Raw genomic sequence first — 27,097 nt, 5'->3', positions numbered from 1 at the left:
TTACAGTTCATAAATATTTAGACATTGACACAATTCTAACATTTTTGGCTTTAAACACCAACACAATGGATTTGAAATGAAACGAACAAGATGTGCTCTAACTGCAGACTGTTAGCTTTAATTTGAAGGTATTTACATCCAAATCAGTTGAAAGCTGTAGGAATTACAAGTTTGCGAATGTGCCTCCCACTTGTTAAGGGTCCAAAAATAACAGCACAGAATAATAATTATAAATCAAACTTTCACTTTTTAATACTTGGTTTTAAATCTTTTGCAGTCAATTGCAGCCTGAAATCTGGAGCGCATAAACATCACAAAACACAGGGTTTTATTCGTGGTGGTGCCCTGCCAAGCCTCTACAGCAACTGTCTTCAGCTCCCGCTTGTTCTTGGGGTGATTTGCCTTCAGTTTTGTCTTCAGCAAGTTCAATCGGATTCAGTTCAGGCGATTGACTAGGCCAATGCAAAATCATTTTAGTTATTTGTGTTAGTGTATAGAGAAAAAATGTTAGAATTATGTTGATGTCCAAATATTTATGGACCTGACTGTAGGTCATGACGTCAGGTGACCAAAATTCAATGTCTAGCCAGCATCTAAGAACAACATTATTTTGATGTCCAAAAATGACGTCAAATGGTGTTGATATTTGGTTGTTTTTAGGTTATGTTGAGAAGTGACCAAAATCCAACATCAAGCCAACATTTTAAACCAACATCATATTGATGACAAATACTGCCATTTATTCCTCAGGTATGGCAACCAAAGTCTGATGAATGTTATAGTGGTAACGTCCACACAATGTTAAGCTGTAACATCAATAGATGTTGATTTTTGGTTGATTTTAGTTTGGACGTTGGACATTGACATTGGCCTAATGTTAGGTTCTTAAGTCAACCCAATTTAATTTCCAAATAAAATGCTAGGTCCCCAGGATGTTAGGGTACAACATAAATCTGATGTCATATTGAAGTTCCGTGCCTGCTGGGAAGAGATTAAATATAAATAGATAACATTTTCGATTTCAGTTTCTGATAACTTTTGTGAAAATAAAATGACAAAATTTATGTGAAAAAAATGTTGCAGCTCTAAAATTCATGAATGTAAATATATTATTATATACATATCTATTTTACCGAATGACGTTCCACACACTTTACACAATTTCTTTTTTTTTTTGCTGCTGACTAACATATTTCAGGTTTGCCACCAATAAAGTGGCACTTCAGTCTAACTGATGGCGCTGTGGGAGTAAATAAACCCGAAATCTTTGGAAAAACTGGCCTAAATTGAAATCATATATCATAGTCTACTCTCAAACGCATCAAATATTGAAGGTAAGATATTGGAGATAGGAAAATTTCAGCACACAGCGCATGCACTTCATCACACTGTTAATGCCCACAGAGGCCAAATCGCACCCTGTGCCTGTGGGGCTTGAGCCATAACTCACGCAGAAGTGGAGAGAGCAAACACTGGAAGCGTGTGATGTATTTGCCCAGCTGGGAGGCTCAAGTGGGTTTTAGAGAGACAGCTCGGACGCTTTCTCACTGTTCTGGTGCTTTCCTTTGAGTTTCAAATGAGCCACATGATTATTATAGCCCTGAATCAAACACAATGAACAAAACTGGCTATTCTAAACCCACCAGACAGCTGATTTACACGTGATTCTTGTTTTTGAAGGAGAAGATCATGTAAAAGGCTCATTTGTGTCACTTGCGTGCATATGTGTAAAGAAAATAACATATTTGACAATTAAAATCTTAAGGGCTATATAAATACTGCAATTTACAGAAAGGGAGAAGATGATGATGGAAAAGAATGAAATAAGAAGAAAATTTATGCTTTTGTGTTCCCTTGAGAAACCGTGCACTAGCTTGGCGAATGTTTACAAAGTTTCTCAAGGGAAGGATTTGCAAGGCAATGCAACAGCATTGGAATTATGGGTGTGCAATTCATCTTCCATAATAATATGGTAATTGACATTTTAATGATGTACGCGCTGACATTATCCAGTATGTCACTCACTAAGAAAAAAACAAACAAAAAACAAACATAAAAACTGACTGTATGGAGAAGCCTAGTAGAATGTAGCTAGAACAACCCTATATTCAAGTTATGAAGGAAAAATGATCCCTGTAGGAGTTCTTATTTTTTACATGTATAAAATCTAATGGTTACAAATTTCCCATGAATCATTTTCCCATGACCACGATTGCTAATTTAATATTGATTTTATACACTTTTTTAAATGAACCATTTGTCAACAAAGCCAGAGCAGAACATTTCTGCATCTTAGAACAGCACTTTTGTGTTTCGGCCCTGGATAAATCTGTTTTCGAGCAAATCAGCTGATGATTAATTATTCTATTTATGCAGATAGTCTCTTGCATCAGTTCTAAATGAATCAGCTGATTTGAAAGAATAGCTTTAATAAATGATTTAATGAATCACTCATTAAGACAGACACTTGTCACAATCTGTTTGCCAGATTTAGTGCCAAATTAATTATCCAAGACACAAAAACACTCACATTATTGTTTATATAATATGCACACATTTGCACCTAGAGTCCATTATGTTCCCTTATGCCGAGTTCAGTTTGCATGATTTTTTGAAATAAGTTGTGTCATGGATGCTTTCACACTGCATGACTATCTGGGGAAGCGTTCCATTGGTGCTGTGTTTACACTGCAAGATGGATCGGCGACGGGTGGTTCACACTGCATGACTTTAAAATAAGAAAAATCATCCACAACTTTGTCAAAAGTATGTCTTACAACCAAAAAACGTGAGAAGTGACATGGAAACAACATGAGGTCACGTAGTATAACTTTTGTTATTTACTACATGATGAGACACAAGACTTTAGTAAGGTAGAAAATGTACTTATTTTGCTCACCTGGCTTTTCACCTGGCAATTTCTCCTCATCTTTTTTCTTTTTTGACCTAATTGTGGTTTTGCTCAGATGACACGTCAAACAGACACGGGTGCTCATGCCAAATTTACACTAGTTTTTCACAGCATTCTTGGGTCCAAATAAACTGAAAACAAGTGCTTTTAACTTCTCCCCAAACTTCCACTGGCCTGCAAATACCAATACTAGGGGATGCTGCTCTCTCATTGACTGTAGGTAATTGCCAATGTTACTTTCAATCAGAACACATTTCACATTGTATTATTCGCCGACAGGTCCAGATATTTAGCATGCTAAATATCTCACGAATGTCGGCGACTCACTGGCAATTCTCTCAGATCGCAACTTTAACAGTTTATACTGTGATTGTTACTCACATAAACAAGCACCGATTTGCCTGTGATTTCAGGCATTTGTCTGTGATTTCTCAAAACCTGTCGGCGAGTCAAAATCTGGGCTAAAATCATGCAGTCTAAACTCGGCATTACAGATACATATTAACTCCTTAACAATACAGAAGTATTCATTCATTAATTTTTTTTCGGTTTAGTCCCTTTATTAATCTGGGGTTGCCGCACCGGAAAGAACCGCCAACTTATCCAGCATATTTTTTATGCAGCGGATGCCCTTCCAGCCACAATCCATCTCTGTGAAACAATACAATAGTATACCTTTTAGAATTTCTAGGTACTAATAATAAGGCCCTTTTGATGTATCAATATGTGCACTGTAAAAATATCTGTTAATAAACAGTTTCCATACTTTGGGTTTTCTGTTTGTTTAAAACTGTGAATTGCATTATGGGACCTTGATCTTTGCTCTGTCGACTTTTGAGGTTGAAAATTGAACTATATAGTTTAACAAAGTGGCTTTTATTGACATTTTAGTACTTTCAAATAATGTATGAGAAATAATACATAGAGAAATAACTGAAAATGTACAAGCAGTTTAATACAAGGTCTTTGTACTGTAATATACAACACCAACCCATAAAATCAATCACTTTAAATTATCAAAAGTGACAATAAAAGTCACTTTTTCAAACTTTTTTCAAAAATAAAACTTGTTGGAAGAAAGATTAAGGTCCCATACTGCAATTCAAAGGCATAAATAAACAGGGGAAAAAATAAAAAAATAAAAACATGAATCACAAAATACGTAAAACTGCAAATTTCTGGACTTTTTAAAAAATTTTTTTAGCTTTTTTAGTGACCGCTTGTATACATTTTCTTTCTTAGAGTGATTAATACTTAAATAGTAATGCAATTATTCATTTCATATTCAATAATTAAAAATTTTTAACAAAATACTGAGATATCTTTTCCTCTTCTTAGGGGCTCCGGATAAATTCTTTGAAATTATTAAAAAAAAATCCACTTCCTTTAATTTTTTGATGACAACTTTGTTTAAAAACAATTATTGAATAAACATTTAGCATTTTATCTTCATGCTCGCTTAATTTTTCTCTTTCATTTTTCTCTTAATTTACTTTTAAAGTATACTAAAACTATTAATTGTAGCACTTGCACTTAGCAAAGTGCAAGTTTGTGTCAGAAGGGAATAAATGCTTAACATATATTATGTAAGCATGATAACTGACTATTAATAAATAAATAAATTAATTAATTCAAAAAAAAAAAAAAATATATATATATATATATATATATATATATATATATATATATATATATATATATATATATATATATAAACATTTCTTTATTTCTTTTTTAAGCAGCAATTCCTCTTTTAAGATGCAACACTCTTTTTCACAACCTTGAGCAGACAGATTATTATTTTATTATTCCCCTAAATTCTTTGCAATTAACTGACACATAACTTATCAGACAGAATTTTTATAATCATAAGACATTAAAGCAGGAAAGCTACTGTTTCATCAAATGACCCAAAAAAGATGAGCTGAGGTATGAAAGCTGATGCCATGTGACACAACACTAACTTTCACTAATCTTGTCTCATAAGATCTAAGAACTCAGAACCCCCATCAGCTCAAGGGGCTTCAAACATGGTTAACTGTCTGAAGAATACAGATCTGACCTGATAAAGAACGTGGGACTTCTAGAATCCAGACCATCCTGTCTTATTTTTGTTTGTTTGTTGTTTTATTTATGAAAGCATTAAAGAAACGGTTTAGTGCACATATAACTGTACTTCATTAATCATAATACCACTGTAATAATGATATAATAATAATAATAATAATAATAATAATAATAATAGTAATAATAATAAAAACTGTTTTTTAAAGCAGTAACTATAATAATAAACCACACCCAAAATGATATTATGCAAATAGAATGCTTAAATTTTTGTAACAAATAATAATATAGAAATGCTGCTCTAAATAACATATTTCAAACATATTTCAAAGATTTTGGTTACAATAAGTGGCTACTGTCTTCAGAAAGATGCAGAAAGTTACTACTGTTTCCAAGTTACTCTTACTGTAAGCTACTTTCTTAATTGATCAAATTTTATTGTTTTCTCTTACACAAAGCAAAACAGGTTACCATGACATAACTGACATGATGAAAAGAATATGTGCTGCTGACAAACCATCCAGTAAGCAGTTTTGACACCATCCCACTCAACTTCTTTTTTTATTTCATGCCACCAGGAAAACTGAGTGGCATTTGCATTTAAAGGGATAAATCACAATCTGCGGTGACAGGAAAACATAAGCCATCATCCTCATAAACAAGCAACGACTGACATTTTCACACAGGCATAAAACCCATAAAAAATATAGCGGTCAGAAGCCCATCAAGCATGTCTGTATAATTAAACAACATTAATTTCCAAAATGGGATATGATCATCAAGAAATGCAGTAAACTATTGTATTTTTATGAACTACAGTATTACAGATAGTACACATTAATTGAAAATGAACAATACATGTGAATTACGTATTTTTTTAAATTGTTTTAATCTTGGAGTCCTTTATTAAAATAAAGTATAAAAATCACACCCTTGACGTTTATTGAATGGAATTTATTAACAAAATCATAATTATTTAAACTATAGAACTTTAAGGCTGATTGTTTGCTGATAAATACCTCCAAAATATTATTAATAAGCAAATAAACTGGTATGAGGAAAAATGTAAATTGCCAAACTTGGCATCTCACTGGTAATTCTACTTAATGCTATTTAAGAATAACATTTAAGAATAACAAACCAAAAATCTTATAAATCTTATAAAATAAATGAAAGCAACAGTTCGTTTCAATTATGAAACGTGTTTTGGGGTTTCTGTCTTGTTTGGAGTCCTTTTTTAAAATAAAGCATACAAATCACACCCTTTACATTTATTGTGTGGAATTTATGAACAAAAAATTATTATTATTTGAATGATAGAACTATGAGGGTGATTATTTTCAAATAAATACCTCCACAATATGATTGATAAACAAATAAACTGGTATGACTAAATAAAATAAATGTAAATCGACTAATTTGGCATCTCACTTTTAATTCTAGGCTACTTATTGTAATTTAGCAATAACAAACAGAAAATCTTATAAATCTTATAAAATACATAAAATCAATAACAACAATGAAAATAGCAATATTATTAAAATATTAAAATACATATCAGCTGTACTTTTAACCACCTGTTGCACATTTTGACACTTTATGGCAATTAAAGTACGAGGAAGCATTATAACTTTACTCACCCCGGGGCTCCGTGTTTCAGACGTCTTTGTGAATCCACACGTGTTTCTATGACCTGTCATATTCCATAACAATCTGTAGGAGACTGAAGTGCTCTTCTCTGCCCAGTGTCACAGTCCAACAGCTGCAGAAAGCAGCAGATCCTCTGTTGATGTAAAAGCATCGGCGTCCATCACGCGAGTCTGTAAAACACCAACGCAGAGAAACAGCGCCACCGAGAGTTTCACCTCTGTTCATTCAATATCAATTAAATGTAGTATTTCCTTTAAAGATGAACTATAGTATATAGACTGGAAAGCTCACTGTGCAGGTTTACATAAGCAATAATGAAGTTTAATGCAAGCTGTAAAGGTAGTGGGGTGATGAACGACTTGATTGCTTGCAACCTTTTCAGCTGTGACTGTATGTGTTTTGCTTGCTGTTGTAGCTCCATCTATACTTCAGAACACTGGGTCTTCACAAACAAAAACACATGAATGGATCTCCTGCATGAGAAGACTTTCTTTGATGACATAGGAGTATTTTTACAGAACTAGTTCGGAATGATGTAAATGACAGAGGTTAAACAGAGATGTGCTTCATGTATCTTATAGCATATGTTACTTATGCATAGTTTTTTTTTAAATAGCTTGTCCAGTGCTGTATTTGTATATGATTAGTTTATGTAGCACTGTTATCCTGCAAGACACAACATGTATGTCCACACGCTGCAGAATGACAATAAAGCTCAACTTGACTTGTATTTTATGTAAAGTCAGATCCATTACAAATGTTTATTAAAAAGAGGGTGAAAAGAAATATGCACATTTCTATATATACAGTTGAAGTCAGAATTATTAGCCCCCCTTTGAATTTTTTTTTCTTTTAAAAATATTTTCCAAATGTTTATGTTTAACAGAGCAAGGACATTTTCACAGTATGATAATGTTTTTTCTTCTGGAGAAAGTCTTTTTTTATTACGGCTAGAGTAAAAGCAGTTTTTTAAATTTTTAAAAAGCATTTTAGGAACAAAATTATTAGCTCCTTTAAGCTATATATTTTTTTGATAGTCTACGGAAAAACCATTGTTATACAATAACTTGCCTAATTACCCTAAACTGCCAAGTTAACCCAATTAAGCCTTTAAATGTCACTTTAAGCTGTATTGAAGTGTCTTGAAAAATATCTAGACTATTCTGACTTATGACTGTATATTTAAGTTATTAACAAACTTAAAATGAATTGAGCTGGATTGGTATTGAAGGTTGCTTAGCTGAATTTTAATGGCTTTAGACAAGTAATCACTGTTTTTATTTAGTTCTTTTGCAATTAAATGAGTTTTGTCAATTTTTTATGTTTTGCACCTTGCAACTTTTGGCTCAAGTGCAAGAACTCATTTTGGAGACTTGGTTAGCATGGGTTTTTATTTTGAGGGCAAAGTTGGCACAGTTTCCCCTAAAACGATAGCAGCTTTTTTGCAGATGCCATGCCAGATACTTAAGATTGATGACCCTTCCTTTTTATTGGGACCCAACATGCACAGGTGGGGTCACAGACTCAGGCCTGTAGCAGACACAATGTGCTCAATGTTGACTATTTTTATTCTCTCTGCACTGGCTTGTATTGAGTTTGAGATTGTGTTGAGTTCTGGTTTGTATATTGAGTTCCCCCTCTCCATCATCCACAAGCATTTCTTGCCAGGAGCTGTAGCAGCAGGAGCCTTAAAGGGATAGATCACCAAAAAAAGAAATTTCTGCCATCATTGACTCACCTTTGACTTGTTCCAAACCCTTTGGGATTTGTTTTAACACAAAACAATATATTTTAAAGAATGTTGAAAACCTGTAACCATTGACTTCCAAGTATTTTGTTTTTCCTATGGAATCCGTGGCTACAGGTTTCCAACATTCTTCAAAATATCTCCTTTATTCACATTGAACAAAACAACACAAACTGGTTTGGAACAAGTAAAGTTATTTTTATTTGCTAAACTATCACTTTAATTGTCCAATAATTGTATACATATGTGCTTATAAACTGTTAGTTTTGTATAAACGTATGGTTAGTAAATAATATACTGTATACTGCTTGCGTATTTACGAAGAATAACAAACATGAATGCGATTTCACAATTAGGAATTGAGAAAAATGTTTGTATTGAGTTTTACTTTTACTGCACCACAAATATAAGCTAAAAGCTTTCCTTTTAGTAGTGTGGTTTACTGCTAATATTTCATAGCTTAAGGTATTTTATCTTATAAACATAGTCTTATCACAATCATAAACTACGGGTCGTAGCACAAATAGTTTTTGCCGTTTACTTCACTTTTATTTTTCTAGAGTGGCCTGTGAATAGTATTGAAAGTCGACAACAGCTTACTTCCGTGATAGATTGTGTTAAAATGTCAACAAAAGAACGGAATGTCAACGGAAAGTTAAAGTAACCTACTGATTAAAACCAGAATAAGAATAACTGTCTGCTACTGTACAGAGACCTCGAAGTTTGAGTTCTCTTTCTACCACAAGATGGCGCCAGAGCATCATTACCGAATAGCAAGAAAGCAACCATTTTCATTAGATGTTGACTAGCTTGATAAAATCATTATTTATTCTATGAACGATATACTTTATAGCTTATATTACATCAGCTCACGTGATCTTATGTTTTGCCAAAAAAAAAAAAAAAAAAAAGAAAAAAGCTTGTAATGAATATAAAACAGGACAAGGTTTTCAGATGTGGCAATGTGGTGATGTGTGAAATGTTCCAAATGTTTTTTATCCATTGTTAAATTCTCAATAGAAATATTAAATTACAAAAATGCATATAGGCCTAGCATATAAAATCCAATACAAAAACAACAGTAAACAAAGACTGACCTTAATTTACATTTATGCTGGTCAAAGAGTGTAGAGTTGTAATTTGCTGAATGAAATACACCTAAAATGTTTCATCAAATGTGGTTAGATGATTATTAACTGTTTGTTGATATTTCTGACTGTCTGTTTTCCATAAGAGGAAGGCCATTTCTTTTATCATAATTCAGCTTAATAACAAGTGACAGAAGAGAGTGAAGCTGCACAATGCAACTTAATCTATTTCAATACAGGGATAGAAGACAAGGCTTTCGAGCATTTCTGTTTATTATGACTGACATGTGAAAGCAATGAATGGCTGATGAATATTAATAAGCACTGCTGCTGAATGAGTTGTAAAGTGAGTGCACAGCAGAAGCTGAGAGGAACTGTGGTTTGCTGCTCTAGACACAACTGTATGCAGACAGTAGTGAAATTTTAGACAGCCTCTGTCTTTCTGATGATTTTGCACTTTTTGGTATTTCAACCCTGAAGACAGAAAATGCACGTTTATGCTCTGTGAACATCAGAAGGACAAAAACATTGGAACATATTGTCAAATATAAATAATTCTATAACAACAACAACAACAACAACAACAACAACAATAATAATAATAATAATAATGTTCTGATTATTTAAAAAACAGTATTAGCAATTTAGAACTATTACATGTGGTTATTGTAAACAGAATAAAAATGTATTCAAATATTTTATAAATATAATGTTATTGCTGGAAAATAAAATAAAAGATAACATAATATTACTGGAAGTAAAATAAAATAGAAATAAACATACCTCACAGATGTAACTGATATTTTTAGAAAATACATAAAAATATTATACAAATAGGAAAAATGCAATAATGATGAAATGAAATAATAATAAAAAATAATTAAATAATAAAACTATTCACAGTCATTGACAGTCAAATCCCGCTCTGTCCTCTTTAAATATTAGTCTTGCAAAAAAAAATAATAATAATAAATTATGTTGGTGAGCTTGTCAGATGCAGGATGAAGTTTTTCTTAAATGGTTTACAGTTGTTGTTTTTTTCCTTGGGTCATATTCCTCACATACTCACTGACTGTAAACAATGATTTGCATGACTCTCATCCAGTCGGTAGTTGATTTACACTAAATCAGTTGTTATTAAACAGAAACACTGAGATGTTTCCAACACAAACATATGGAAAGTGATGACTGACAGAATGAATACACTCCTACACAATAGCTTTCTTTACCTTATTCCAACATTTTTAAAACTCTGTTGCACAGCGAACCAGCACATAGACTAATATAAAAGAAAAGTGTTAAATATTCACAATTTGTCCCTAAACTGAATAATGCACAGGTAAAAACTTTAAATAGCGCATAGAATAATTAGAAATCAAAGTATTATGTGTAGTCAGTTGAAGTTAAATGACCTAAGACATAAATTATGCCATAAATCAAAATCCCCGGCTAAAGCAAAACACCCATCGCCTGCAGTTTACAGCCAATTTTAGGTGCTTTATAATTCCCTAGCTATTTGGAAATGAGTGAATAATCAGGGCAAACAGTGCTGCATGTGTGCCTAAGCATTTCCAGCATCCTGTGTCCACACTGCCAGGGTGGATTATTAACCTGGTTAAGGTTAAAAGTCAAGCCCTTCTCTGAAAAGAAGCAGAGAATGTTTCCACTGAAGCTGTGGTGGATTTTCACCACTGGCACGAGAGTTAATATGCAAACTGCAAAGCAGATTTAATATGATTTGTTTTTGTTTGAGACAATATGAGAAATATAATAATGTAGAACAGTTAAGTTAGAACAAAAATATTATGAACATTAATTAAAGAGAATTGTTTAGAGTCAGTAAGAAACAACTTTTTAATATACATTTTTATATTTATTTAGAAAAAAATGTTGTAACAAAAAAATACAACTTTTAGATATTTAGTTTGGTCAATTATAATACGGAAAATAAAATTAACGTAACAAAATAACAAGCTATTATTAAGCTAAATAAAAGTGTGAATTTTCTGAATAAAATAAGTTATTCTCATATTTTTTGGAAACTAGTTCTGTCACCTCACAGCAAAAAGGTCCTGGTCCTTCAGGTTGGGGGTTGGGGGTTGAGCGTTGGGCTAACGACCCACCTCCTAAAAATAAGATGTTACGAAACACTAACATGGTGCGGCTAAATATCAACTTCGATAGAAACAGCCCTGGGAGTAAGTTTAAAAAAACTTTTCAACTATACAATTTTAACGGTACATTATATAATTTTCTCTGCTATAAGGCACATATTAACAAATGAAAGGCATATTAACAAATAAAGTTGTATTTTGATGATGTCATGACTGAGTATGGAATCATGGGACTTTTGTTTTCATTATATTTAATCCCATGCAGATGCCCTTCCAGCCGCAACCCATCTCTGGGAAACATCCACACCTACATTAACACACACACACACACACTACAGGCAATTTAGCCTACCCAATTTACCTGTACCGCATGTCTTTGGACTGTGGGTGAAACCGGAGCACCCGGAGTAAACCCACACAAATGAGGGAGAACATGCAAACTCCACACAGAAACGCCAACTGAGCCGAGGCTCGAACCAGCGACCCAGCAACCTTCATGCTGTGAGGCGACAGCACTACCTACTGCGCCACTGCTTTGCCCGGATGTAAACCAAATACATTTTAGGTGCTGTTATAATGCAGCTGTGCAGTCTAATACAACACACAACATTATAAAGTGTCTTTGCAGTTTCCATGTTTTCTACAATTGAGGTTGTATGATGTTAGCTTGGTGACATAGGACGTACTCCAGAGGTGCGTCCCAAATTGCATACTTATGCACTATTCTATGCCATTTTGTAATATAAATAGTGTAAGTAGTGTGTTTACACTGAAAACTGTCAAAAATAGTACATGCACTATAAATTCCCGGATGATGCGCTCATTCAGCTGGTAAAATAAAGTGTGTATTGATGGACACTTCACTCACTCAACGACCGCACTTTTGCTGTTTGGATGGTGAAATCAAAATTCTGCTATGAGAGTGATTATAGCGCTTCCTGATGATGAATGCGGTTTAACTCGTAGCAGGTTTTATTTGATAGTTTGGTTATTAATTTCACTGATTTGGCAACCGTCAAACGTCATCAGGGAAACGGTTTTAAATTCTGCTTAGTAAAAAAAACATTAGTGCTCCATTTGGGACGACACTACATACATATAATATGCTGTTGACTGTGTAAGTGCATAACTACATAGTTTATGAGTGCATAGTGTAAAGTTTGCCAGTTGAGATGCAGCTCAGGTCACTAGATAAAATTTCTTTGGACTAAGAAATCAGGATAATATATAACACCATTCTAGTGATTTTTTGATATTTTGCTTTTAATACCTTTACCCAGCAATGACAAAATAACTTAGTGATAAAGTAATTTAAGCCTCAATGTTTTTTTTTTTTTTTAGTTGAACTAAACTTTAACTTGATAGACATTTTAAGATAAACAAAAATTAAGGGCTCTATTTTAACAAACTAGGTGCAAAGTCTAAGGGCCCTGTTATACACTCGGCGCAATAAGGTGAAGGCTTGTTTCAGACCAACGCAACCCTAATTTTCATGTTTTGTGCCATGTTGTTTAAAAACTAAATCCATTTGCCTTACTCTGTGGATTCATGGATGTTCCCATCTTTAAAGGAGGTGTGTTAGGTGCATTGTTGATGCGTTGCTATTTTGATGAACTGAAATAGACCATGCCATCGACCAAGTAAAAGCTGGTGTAAAGTCCAGCGCAGATTGTGTTAGTTATGCACCTATGCAGGTATAAATATTTACAAATGGGGTAATACACAGAAGATGTACAGCAACATACTTTACATTTGAAAAAAATAAAGGATTAAAATGTTAGATTAGCAATGACAAATTATTATTTACTACATAGAAATAAAAACACTACCTCCATGCCTTCATTATGTATGGAAGGCTTTTTAAAAATAAAGTTATTATTATTATTAGCAGTATTATTTATTATATGCATATTTATATTTGCTATAAAAAAACTGTCTGGTTTTAAGAAAGCACATGCAATTACAAAAAAAAAAACAGCAAGTAAAGTAATGATCTTCATCAATTTGACAGCAAATTGGTCACAACACATATAATTGAAGAAACACGCAGAAAATTGGTCACAACACAAACAGCTGAAGAAACGCACAGCAAATTGGTCACAACTCTTGCAAATATCCACGTACTGTAACACAACGAAAAAGTTTCTAGGGAACTCAAAAACATGACGGAGCCTGCTGAGATATGGATGTGGTATTATGCCGTGACTGTTGCTCAGTGAAGTGATTGGTGGTCTTTGAAAGGTGAGTTGTTTTTTGTTTATTTTAATATCTTGATTACGCGACATAATAACACATCCATATCTCAGCAGTTTCTTCACTTGTTTGTGTTGTGACTAATTTGCAACACTTCTGCTGTCAAATTGATGAAAATTGTTTCTTTATTTGCTGGTGTTTTTTTTTGTAACTGCATGTGCTTTCTTAAATTGCAGTGCATTAAGCTTTCTCGACCACTGTACATGCATCACGTACATGCATCACTTATGCATCATAAGAATCGGACGTGTGTTTGGATATAACAGTTTTGTGACCACACTTCATTATTATTGTTCATATATTCAATTGCTGGAAATTAGAACTGAATTTAGAAATAGTTTCGAAACAAATTTTATATAAACAGTTATAAATATGTACGATAATGGATGTCTTCAGGGGAGAGCGTACAACACCGTTTCCTCATCCACAAAATGAGTGAAGTAAAGACTGAAGTAAAGAGAAAGTAAAGAGGCTGAATGGAGGACGCTCGTTCTTTATCCTCACACAAATTGTTTGCTTAAATGTTTTTTCGCTAGTGAAGCATTCAGTTTTTCCACTTGCAAAGTTCACCATGTAAATAGCGAATGTGCCATGGTGAGATGCAACTGACTCTTAAAGGGAATGAGAGATGAGACTCTGATTGGTTTAATGTACGTTATGCTCAAAACACACCCATAACTCATTAAGAGAATAGGCACAGCCCTGTTAGACCATGTGCCAGGGCGCAGAGTGTATTTTTCTATCCTTAAAATAGCAAAAGTGGATTCAGTCACCCCATAAATGCTTTTGTGCTTTAGACTTTGCACCTAGATCGTAATAATAGAGACCTAGATCAGCTTTTACTTGGTTCCAGGGGCGATTTTAGGATTATTATTTTAGGGGGGCTCAGCTCCTTATATATAAAGCCTAATATTACATTTATAAGTAGTAATTTAATAGTAATACACCTAAAAATGTTTGTTTAATATGGGTTGTATACAAGTATCTCACTGTATTACATAGACAGGCATGGCTATTTGAGTTCTGATTAAGCCAAATAGGCTCAACCCACCTGTTTACTAAAAACCACTTTCTATATTCAAGTGTATTTTTTGTTTCCATGTATTAAATAAATAAACTGCCACTTTTCTAATTAAATGACATATATATATATATATATATATATATATATATATATATATATATATATATATATATATATATATAATTTTTTTTTTTTATAATAAAATTTTGTATTTTTTTAACTTACAGGCTAAGTCCCATATTTCACAATCTAAATGATAATAATAAACGAGTATTTTTTAATATTAGACAACACTTGATGTTTCTACAGTGTCAGTGAGTCAGTGAAAAAACAATTTCTGACGCCATTTTCACATCAAATTTAAAGGGGACTGGGGTGATAGTTTAGTGTACAGTTTATGAGCTAATTGCAAAAGGGGGTCTGAGTAGAAATATAGGGTTCAGCCCCTCTAAAATAGGCCTATCAACACTTTTGCTTGGTTCATTAAAAAATTCAAACTCATTCGAACAGACTTTGTGTTCCACTCAAGAAAGAAAGTCTTTGCTATATGATTCAGAACAGGGCGAATGTCTGAACACCCAGACATTCTTTTGATTATTTATATTTGTCAGATTGTTAGGCTGTAAGCCGAGCCTGTCTCATATGCTATCCTAATAGAGTTATACATAAAACATCAACACCTGCTCCGTTCTCAGCAAGGATTGAGCTGTTTCCTTCTACTTGAATACAACTTGCTCTCTATATATTCAAACAGAGGCCGCAGTTCAATCCCATCATCAAGTCATTAGTATTCACACCTGTGAGTTTGAGATAAAGCACGTGAAAGCACAGCATGGAAGTGCTTATTGGCTTACAGGTGGCAGGCAGAATTTTATTTGTATTTTTACAGTTTGCTCTGCGGGTGACAAGACGTCTACTGTCGGTAAACAGGATGCAGAAGCCATTTAATGACACATTAGTGGCACCCAGACAGGGTTAATGCTCTGACAAACACTGAGTCGAGTGTGTAATTGTCCCGCTGGTGCTTGCGTTTAGAGGTAATGGCACTGTTTTACCATTACGGTGGTTTATGCTGAAGCCTGAAACTGTTCGAAGTGTTGTGCAATTAATTATTAATGCTAATTAAAGTTCATTAATAATTCTTTTAGCATTAATGGTCATGGGTGTTTTACAAACTGGCAGCACTACAGTAATGAAACTTCATGTGCGATCTAGACAATTCATTATGCTGACTGGATTTAACGACCTAATAATTGCATAGCTGTCCTTGTTAAAAGGAATTACAAATGTTTTTACAATGCACGAAAATGCCTGTGGCCTCTATGTGCGGCCTTGTTTTTCTGTTGAAAGAGAATATTAAGACCTACATTTATATCACAAAAATAATCCAAAAACTTTTATGATTTTGCAAGTATAAAGCGCTCTTCAGCTTTACAACAAGTAGTTAAAGCATCCTGCAAAATGAGAAGAGTTATTTAGACAACAGATGCAAATGATTTACTGAAAGCTCAAAAAATTGTTGTTTCACAAATCAGGCATTTGTCAAGTAGTAGTTCATTAGTTGTTTAAGGATAGTTCACTCGTTCAGAAAAATAGAATAATAATATTTACTCCTTACATTTACATAGTGCTTTTCTGGACACTCAAAGCACTTCACTCATTTTAAGGGGAATCTTCTCATCCACTACCATTGTGCATCCACCTGGATGACGCGATGGCAGCCATATTTCACCAGACCGCACACCACACATTGTGTGGTGATTGGTAGAGAGGAGAAAGAGTGATGAAGCCAATTATAATGATATGGTTGGTTGACTGGGATAGTTAGGAGGCCATGATGGACGGAGGCCAGCGGGCGAATTTGGCCAGGGTGCAAAAATATGGCAATTCTTTCTCCTTTCTCATTTGCTTATTTGTTTCAAACCAGTTTAAGTTTGTTTTAGTTTGTTATATTTTTCATACAATGAAAGTCAGTGGTTACAGTTTTCTAACATTCTTCATAATGTCTACATTTCTTAACAAAAATAGTTAGGGTTCGTCGGATTTTAACAATAACTAAATAAAACTCTTTTTATTGGGTTCCTTAAGGAACCATGTTTTGAAAGTGCCATATACAGAAGGCCCTTAAAATATTTTTATATTATCATAAACAGCACTATTAATATCAATAGTAACAGTATTTATTTGATCAATATTAGAATTATTTTCTCACAGCAGATGATATCACAACATCTAAAAAATTAGTCCCATTTGTTTAGTAACAAACAACTATGTTTATGGACGTCAAAAGTACAGCAAAAATGAACGGTATTCAATACAATTAATGTGTGTTAAAAATTTTACTCATGGGGTATCTTTTATACTTTTTGTAACTTATGCATAAATCCAAGTAATAATTAGAAAAATCAAAAAACATCTCTGTTACTCACCCAGTGAAGAAGACATAATCCTCCACTGAACAGAGACAGTCACACATGTTCGGTTAAACTAAAAACAAAAAGAAAATGAAACAAGATCAGTAGAAATAGGTTACATTAAAATGTATAAAAGATTTAAGAAAGAATGAATTGACCTGTTGAGAGAGTCCTGACAGTCTTTGCAGTTGATGGTAGAGCTCCAGAAACCAGTAGCTGCAGGTGCTTTGGCAGTTACAAATTTGAAAAACAAAAGAGCGGGAAATCAGGAAGCATACAGTATCTCATCTAAAGAAGCATTTTAGCATAGCAAGCATTCTTCAGCACAATATTTTTCTAAATAAAACTGTGTGTAAAGAACGTTTAAAGAACCGAGCAATTCCATACAAATGTCAACCTTGTCATAAAAAATAAAAAAAAATCACTAAAATAGCGGAAACAAGATTTTTTGTGTGGGTAGGCTTGTATTTTACAGTACTGTTAAAATACTCAAAAATGTCTCTGTCAATGTTTTCAAACAATTGTATTTGATTTTAAGTCAATTTCACATCTGTCATATCCATAACTAAGAGATGTCACATCCATTATGAAGCTTTTTCCTCATAAATGCAAAAATGTCAACTGAAAACAAAAATCAATCATTTTTGTTCTATAGTGGGCCAACTCTATTTTTGATTAGCATTATTTTTGAGAGGGATTGTGCGGTTTAAATCACAGAATTCCAACATGTCGTATACTGAAAACTCTCATGCTTTTTTTGCATCCATGATGCATTTTTATTTTCCTAATTAAAATACTAAATGTTTACAGATCAATGTTTTTTCTGATCACTTACCTCTGTGATTAGTAGTTTTGGAAACAATAAACAGATGTTTCAATATAATGTTTACGTATACTTTCACTGAGAATTTAAGTTTTAAGTTTTTATGGCAAATATTACATCCATAGGCGACGCAGTGGCGCGGTAGGTAGTGCTGTCACCTCACAAGGTCACTGGTTCGAGCCTTGGCTGGGTCAGTTGGTGTTTCTGTGTGGAGTTTGCATGTTCTCCCTGCGTTCCCGTGGGTTTCCTCCGGGTGCTCCGGATTCCCCCCACAGTCCAAAGACAAAAAGTTTAGCGTAAGCTAAAATTGTCCGTAGTGTATGTGTGTGAATGAGAGTGTATGAGTGTTTCCCAGTGATGGGTTGCAGCTGGAAGGGCATCCGCTGCGTAAAACATAATATGCTGGATAAGTTTACCCCAAACTACCAACATCCCTTTAATCTGTTCCTTATTTCTGTTCTAAATTTCATAGTCAACAAACTGCAATGAGTTATTCAGTAATACAGTAATATAATAAAAAAATAAAACAGGATACAATTGGAAAAAACTATTTAGCATATGCTAAAACCTAATTTTAGGTGAGAGATTCAATTAAATAATTTTGGAGAGCATGGAGCCCCATATGAAGGTCAGGAGCTCTATGCAACTTGCTTACTTTGCGTATAGTTAGGTTAAAATCAGTATGAAACATATGTCCTTCCTAAACTATTGTGACATCTTTCTGAGCAAAACAAACTAGGAAAATGAAGGCCGGGACTTGACTTTGTTCATCTGTTAATGATTAGATCACTGATTTGTAGTTTGTTAATGGTGGATCTCAGGTGATTGACAGATTGTTCTGACCTTGTGGCAGTAAACAAATCATCAGAGGAGAGATGACAATGCAAAAGTAGGGGAAAGTATATACATATTTATCTAGAAGTAGTATTATTAAACCTCTAAAGTATATATATATTTATATTATTTTACTTAAATAAATGCATAATAATTTTAGTAAGTTTAGATAAACGGACAATTTTAATTGATGTCTTCATAGTCAATCCAGGCTCATTGGAAATATACTTCATTCTACAATATTTGTGAAGTACTATAAGCAAACAAACAAAAAAATGCATATCTAAAATTTATGTTTGACTGCAGTTTCTAGATAAAATTACCACTAGGGAGGAGTATGATATGAACAAATTGTGTTCCCTTTCACACTAATGATATTTACCGGAACATATTATCACTGATTTAATGATTATTTAATGAAATAATCTCACTATTTAATGAAATAAAATAATGAACAACAAATAAATATCGGAACAACGTAAATGTGTCTATGTTTTGTAATCAAATAGGTCTAAACCTATCTATCATACATATCGAAATCTTTTCTGCTGTGGTCAGTTTACTCAGTAGCTCACTTTGTATAGTGTTGAAATTGTAATGCAGAGGACTCGGCTTTGGTTCAGGTGAAATGCGGTTCCACTATAGATAAAAGCAATGTAAAATTAAGGTAAAACTGAGGCTGTAGTGCACTTTTCTCTTGTGTTGGGTTTTAAAAACACTATTGGTTGGGTTTAAAGAAGTGTTTAGATCAGTGGTTCGCTATAGCTGATCTTTAAGACAAGTTACACTTTCTTGTGAACATGTAAAAGTAGGACATGCATCTGAAACGAACAACAAAACTTACCCCAAGTAATGTATTTCAGTTTTTTTTAAAATAGACAGCGCCCTCTAGAGGATCTGTCATTTGAAACATGACACGTAACACACTCGAAGGAATGTATTTTATGTTTTGGTAATATGTTCGTAAAAGATTTCATTTTAGAGTTCAACATATTTTTTTGCTTTTTATTCGCTATCTTATATGTATAAAAATTATTTTAAAAATAATTCCGCTGGATTATGAATTAATTTATCACTAAAACACACTCTTTTCAAACACAGTGCTTCCTGAAGCAGAAATAACTTGCTTTCAAAGTTCCGTTTCCAACCCAGATGTTTTCCTCCCACACCTCCAGTCACCTCACGCTGTGCAGTCATGCACACTTATTTCCTATCAGTTATTTTTCCTGCCCTACTTGACCCCACAGACCTCTCACTCTACAACCAGTCTGCGACCGCACTACATTTTAAAACACACCTCATATACAACACAAAACCTTTCACCTGCCCTCTTCTCAGCAATACAGAGCCAAAGATCACGATTTATCTCTCAATTCACTCTGCTTTTTGCAACTTAAGAATTGATGGCTTAAAGCTCCAATGACATGAAAAGAAATATTTAGCATTTACAAGTCAGATGAACAGGGGAGGGTGATGATGGGTACTTGTGCTCACTATTTAAGTGCCTCCAGTGTGTCATGTAATTCAGTGGAGATCACACAGGATAATTATAGAGTAAGTCTCAAGACAGTGTTACGTACCACAAGGTTCCATTCAGTTCTGTTCATGTGGGAAGTTCATTATGCATGCCTGCTTACCCATTGTTTTATTCATAGTTTTCCAGTAAGTGTAAAGGATGACATAGTTCTGAAATTACTAAATGGCCAATTTTTCTGTCATTCTAGGTGACAGCTTTGTAAATTACAGAGACGCGTAACGGAAGTGCTAAAATGGTTTCTAACAGGTTACAAGTTTCCTAACAGGTTTTCCAACAGTCTAAAAGTTTGTTCGGATTATAACAACTTAAGGCACATTTTGTCATTAATTCAGACACATTTGTTGTGTGTGCTATATCTTCAGTTGTCAAAATTTCAGAAGAAGTTGCTGGTTCTGTTTTGGATTCTAAATAACCGAAAGTATTGGACATATAACATGATTGCTGAAACATTGTGTTTAAATAATGTGTCTCAGGTCAGTCTTTTAGTCTGTGTTTGGGAAACCTGTATGGGAACAGGTAATGGTTTACAATGTTACCATTTAATTATTTCTCGAATTGGTGAGGGGGGTTAGAAAAACCATCTGAAATGGTTCACAATTTAGAATGAATCACACATGAAAATGTTTGCAATGTTTGGAATCGCTACAACAATAACACAATAACAAGAACAAAAAGAATAATGCATGAAATAGTATAATAATATTGTTTAATCAAAACTATAAGTAATAATTTCAACCCAGGCTCATTCTGAAAACGTAGCCCTAAATACACGTCTGAGAACATCAAATACGTCTCAGGAGTTGCGATTTTTTTTGCAGTTTTTGTTTTTACTTATCCACCAGAGGCTGCTGTGTATGCCTTTTGAGATCTCAAATTTCTCTCACGAGTGCGATTCGCGCCTGCTGTTCTGGCGTAAAATCCACCAGAAGCCGCTGTTTACAGACTGACTGAGTGACTGAGTGACAAGCCACCCACCCCCTTCTGATATTGTTTTAAAAAGCACTGATTGACCCACTTCAATAAATCCAACTGACAGTGTTTTCAAAAGCAATCCAGAAATAGAAAAGCCGTCTGATATTTATCACGTCAAGTCCTCTCTGCGTCTCAAGTCTGCGGACATGCACTGCGAGCCACTGGACAAACTTCTGGCTACATAATTTTGGATCTCCAAACTTTATATAGGGCTACATTTTCAGAATGAGCCCCCGTGGCATAATTTTGACTTAGTATAGACTATTACACAATAAATTTGGTCACAACTTCAACTATTTAATCTCATAATTGATTTTAAAGTCATAATTTTAAGTTAGCAAATCCTTATTTGATGTAAAAGTCATAATTTCAAATTTTATCTCATAACTGACTTGTGCCATTTTTGTATCTCATAATTTAGACACATCATCTCATAATTTTGACTTTTACATCAAAATTGTAACTTTTTATGGCAAGTTTTGTTTTTTACTTTAACTTTTGTTCCCCCCCGCATGGTGCTGGAAGGGCCTCCGCTGCGTAAAACATATACTTGTCGGTTCGTTTCACTGTAGCAAGTCCTGATAAATAAGGGACTAAGCTGTGGAAAATTAATGAATATGAATTAAAAATCATAATAATTTTTACTTTTAATCTCATAACTAGGCCCACATGGAATCTGTGCACGCAGAATTCCACAGATTTTTAGCCCATCATAGATTCTGTTTATTTACTTGTGTAAATGTGTGTACATTCATATTTATTCAGTTTTTTTTATTAATTTCGGTAATATTTTTGACATATGAAAAGATTTACATTATTTATTCACAATACAGTTTGTAAAGTCATATTTTCTGTCTTTTAGATATATTACTGTATATAAAAGACTTGCTTTGTTTACCAAATAAAGTGGATCTAATTGGATCATTCATTCATTTTCTTGTCGGCTTAGTCCCTTTATTAATCTGGGGTCGCCACATCGAAATGAACCGACAACTTTTTCAGCACGTTTGAAAAAGGGATGCCCTTCCAGCCGCAACCTATCTCTGGGAAACATCCACAAACACTCATTCACACACACTCATACACTATGGACAATTTTAGCCTACCCAATTCACCTGTACCGCATGTCTTTGTGTAACCCCACCGGTCCTACACCGCCCAACCCACTCCGAGCTGGGATCGAACCGGCGACCTTCCGCATGGGAGTCGGTTGCTCTAACAAGGAGGCTAAAGACCATGGCCTCTAGCGTCAGTCGCTAGAGCACCTTTAGAGGTCAGAGGAGTGAGGTTTACCTGCACAGCACACACTAGCTAGCCTCCGTAACACTTGGACAGTGGGCAGGGCCGGAGCAAGCTGAACTGTCGCTCTAGGCAAAGGACGGTCACGCCGCCCTGAAACCTAAAGTGAAATCGGGGGGGGGGGGGGGGGGGGGTGGTCTATTCTGCCGCCTTAGACGTGGCTATAACTGAGGCGTGGGTGGCGAGGGTAGTTTGGGGGGCCGCCCTCTCTATTCTGCCGCCCTAGACGCGGATATAACTGAGGCGCAGGTGGCGAGGGTAGTTTAGGGGACGCCTTCCTCTCTATTATGCCGCGCTAGACGCTGATATAACTGAGGCGCGGGTGGCGCGGGTAGTTGTGGGGACGCCGCTCTCTATATTCTGCCACCCTAGACGCGGATATAATTGTGGGCGCGGGTGGCGAGGATAGTTTCGGGGACGCCGCCCTCTTTATTCTGCCACCCTAGGCGGCCACATAGGTCACCTCTATGGAAGCGCCGGTCCTGGGCGAGGGTAGTTTCGGGGACGCCGCTCTCTATATTCTGCCACCCTAGACGCAGATGAGGGCGCGGGTGGCGAGGGTAGTTACGGGGACGCCGCCCTCTTTATTCTGCCACCCTAGGCGGCCACATAGGTCGCCTCTATGGAAGCGCCGGTCCTGGGCGAGGGTAGTTTCGGGGACGCCGCTCTCTATATTCTGCCACCCTAGACGCGGATTAGGGTGTGGGTGGCGAGGGTAGTTTCAGGGATGCCGCCCTCTTTTTCTGCTGCCCTAGGCGGCCGCCTATGTCGCCTCTATGGAAGCGCCGGCCCTGACTGTGGGGGAAACCAGAGCACCCGCACGTAGGGAGAACATGCAAACTCCACACAGAAACACCAACTGAGCCGAGGATCGAACCAGAGACCCAGCAGCCTTACTGCTGTGAGGCAACAACACTACCTACTGCACCACTGCCTCGCCCATCTAATTGGATTTGCATTGTAAACATTAAATACAAGTTTAAAGGTATTACTTTTTATTTAATACATTAAGGTTTTAGTTATGATACTCCCAAAATCATTCTGCATAAATCTGCAGATTTTTACCAAAATTATGCGCAGAAATAACAAAAAATGTCTGCAGATTCTGGCTCTACTCAACTTTGACTTGTGTCTGTCCTAAATTTGACATTATATCTCATAATGTATGCTGTTTATCTAATTTTTTAAAATTTTACCACAATTTCAACTTTTTATTAAGTCAATTCAAAAAACTTTCTCATAATGACATTTTCATCTCATATTTTTGACTTACTTGTCATAAATTTAACTTTGATCTCCTAATTTAAACTTTTAGATCACAATTTCAACTTAGTATGTTATCATTTCCATTTTTATCTCATTATGACTTTTAAAGTTTTAAATAAGCCATAGTTTATATGACACCGTTAACTTTTTTATTTGGTGGAAGTTCACACGCTTATATCCTAGTGTTCCCATGACAAAAAATAAAACACACACACACACATATACCTTTGAGTCAGCCTCGTCCCCCTCAGTACAAATCAGCAAGTGTGTCTGTGAGCACAGCCTGTGTGACAGTAAGGCGCCCCACAGCAGACACTGCCAGGGGCTTGTTTGAGGACAGGAGGGTGACAGGCTCCCCTGAGGTATGACCTGGCAAACCACACGTCATCCTTCTTCTCGACTCTCTGCCCATCCAGTGCTGACCTCATCAGCATCTGACTTGTCGTCTCAGCTCTAATCATGGCTGGCATGGCTTCATATTAACTGACAGTGTGTAGTTGGGCTATGGACTGGTGTCTACATGTAGATCAAAATAACAGTGTGACGCTGACCAAAACAACCAGTGGTTGCACCTCCGTTCATTCGTCCAGCCAGAGAAATAGAGAGAGAAAAGAGTTTGTTAATGTCATAATGATAGCTGCGTAAGTGGTAATAACAGTACATAATCAGTTTACATCTACTACTGTGCAGATTTTAAAGAGATAGCATTCATATTGTTTCTAATTTGCTCACTCATTGAAACTTAAAGTACTTCTGGAATACCATACATTAATAAAGTAAACATTTTTAGAATGCTTTCACTGAAAAAAAAAACTCAAGAAAAATAAAGTTGCAATAATTTTTCTAAAAATTGGAATACATTTGCTAAAAAAAACAGATATTAAAGATTTTTTTAATTTTTTAGAATAAAAAAGTATCAAAATGAATTTACTTTGTGATTAAAATAAGAAAAATATATATGTCAGTGGGGTAAGAAAGTATATTTAAATAAACTTATTTTTAAGAAACAATTCAATTTAATTAAATTCATGCTTATTTTTGTAACGGTTTTATAATGTAGTTGTGTCAAAGCAGCTTAACATTGAAGTTCTACTAAATTGAAAACGTGTCAGTCCAGATTTCAGAGTTGAAGTTCAGTTTAGTTCAGTTCAGTGTGGTTTGAAAATCCATCGATTCACAGCTCTATAAGTCCCAAACTAAGCATGCCAGTGGTGAGGAATAAAAGGCGCCGGAGGCTAGAGAAATCAAGACTTTAATCTTAAATTAGTTTCTCATGCAAATGTGTTTTGGTGTCAAAATGTATTTAAATTTGAACTGGAACAAGGACAAGACATTTTTTTAAAGTGTTAATAGCAGGGGTGCCCAAACGTTGTCTTATGAAGGGCCAAAATCCAAACTTGATTGAGGGTGGTGGCTGAAGCTAAATATACCAAACTGTATTACATTAAAATTGCCATGGTAATTTTCAAATGTTATCATATCTGTTTAGATGCAAAACCCTCTAAATCCATCAGACCTCTTTTCTTGTAAATGAATATTTTCTATCAGGCTCCTGTAATTAGGTTCAGAAGTTTCATTTTATAGATAATGAAAAGGTTTTTAGCTGGGTAATTTATTTTTATTTTTTTCAAAAATGTCACTTTAGACAGTTCTTTGCTTTATAACAAAGTAGATTTTGATTTGTGTAAAAAACTAGCTAAATTCACCTGGGTTTTTTTTTTAAACCTCTAAATCCACCTATTGGGACAAGACAGTGTAATTTGTTGAAAAATCAATTAGAAATTATTTGACCAAACATAAAACACATTACACAAACCACCTAAACTTTAAAATACTGAAATCTGTCAAGTAAGTGGCGGTTCATTGCACTGTGGTGACCCCTGATAAGCAGAAGAAAAATGTATAAATAAAATCTGTCAAGTAAGTGCATTAATCAATAACATTAAAATTCACATTAATAAAATCTTAACAATCTGTTGTCATTTTTTATATTTAGAACTTTGTAATACAAGTAGAACAATGTAAACATTGTAAACTAAGCTTAACCCAGTGTAAAACATTGTGAAATACCAATTTCTGTGCATTGCCCATGAATGACAAGCTTGACAAACGTCTAGGTCAGGGGTGCTCAACCCTGTTCTTGGAGATCTATCTTCCTGCAAATTTCAGCTCCAACCCTGATCAAACACACCTGTCTTTAATTATCAAGTACTGTTCAGGTCCTAATTTATTAGTTCAAGTGTGTTTGATTAGGGTTGGAGCTGAAATCTGCAGGAAGGTAGATCTCCAGGAGCAGGGTTGAGCACCCCTGGTCTGGGTAATATAAAGAAATAGAAATAATGTATAGTTTTATAGATTGTATTTCTCTTTTAAAATAGCTTTTATTAGCAAATAAAACCCAGGGTAGACCTACTGAACAAAACGGGGACGTCTCTCATACACTAGCTGTCAGTGTCAGAAAACATTAATTGCGCCTTCCGATTGCTTCTTGGGACATAACGGCTTTCGCTTTCAAAGACGTGGTGTTTAGAGGTTTTGCAAACAAACTGTTGTGCTTAAGCTGAGATTTAGATGGTTTGAAGAAAAAACTTTTGTTGAACGTGTACTACCGTACGTGCCTAAATCATTTGCTCAATATTATTAGCTCTGCTTTTGAATTCTGAACTCTTGAAATATACTTTACATTGTATAAATATTTCTTACAATAAAACCATAAACGATCTCGTTTATAAAACAAAGAATATACTTTTTGTTTAACAAAAAATGTGTTTTAGGATTTAATGACCCTGTAAAAATCTGATTAAATCACATTTAATTAAAACATTAAATTTCAGTTTTGCTTTTTTTTTTTTTTTTTTGTAGCTCAGTGATTAAAAAACAAACAAAAGGTTATGTAAAAGTGATTCGCTCCAACTTTTCTTATCATTTGTCCATCTCTTCTCTGATTGGTTGGTGGGCCACATCAAAGGTTACCATGGGCCAAGTTTGGCCCGCGGGCCCTAGTTTGGGCATCTTTTGGGTAATAGTAATTGTTTTTTAGTCACTTTTGATGCTTGAAACCTTTCAACAAATAGTTTCAAGTTCAGCTGCATTTAGCTTGT

General features: G+C 34.8%; 1 protein-coding gene across 7 annotated transcripts in view; it reads right to left on the bottom strand.

Moving 5' to 3' along the window:
- si:dkey-247m21.3 overlaps positions 1–24,533 on the bottom strand; it is a 75,336-nt gene extending 50,803 nt beyond the window's left edge. The window contains exons 1-4 of one of the 7 annotated variants that reach the window (XM_073935226.1): positions 24,222–24,533; positions 17,424–17,490; positions 17,281–17,305; positions 6,616–6,795 (exon numbers count right to left, since the gene is read on the bottom strand). The gene's annotated coding sequence lies outside the window, so the exon portion shown is untranslated. Of the gene's footprint in view, positions 1–6,615; positions 6,796–17,280; positions 18,215–24,221 lie in introns of those variants that run through there. The other 6 variants (XM_073935227.1, XM_073935225.1, XM_073935224.1 and 3 more) reach the window with 6 other exon arrangements.
- Positions 24,534–27,097: the final 2,564 nt, after the last annotated feature.

Source organism: Danio rerio, chromosome 21 (genome assembly GCF_049306965.1).
Source record: "Danio rerio strain Tuebingen ecotype United States chromosome 21, GRCz12tu, whole genome shotgun sequence".
NCBI classification, from domain to species: Eukaryota; Metazoa; Chordata; class Actinopteri; order Cypriniformes; family Danionidae; genus Danio; species Danio rerio.
The sequence above is the reverse complement of the archived record's forward strand: the minus strand, read 5'-3'. Positions and strand labels throughout refer to the sequence as shown.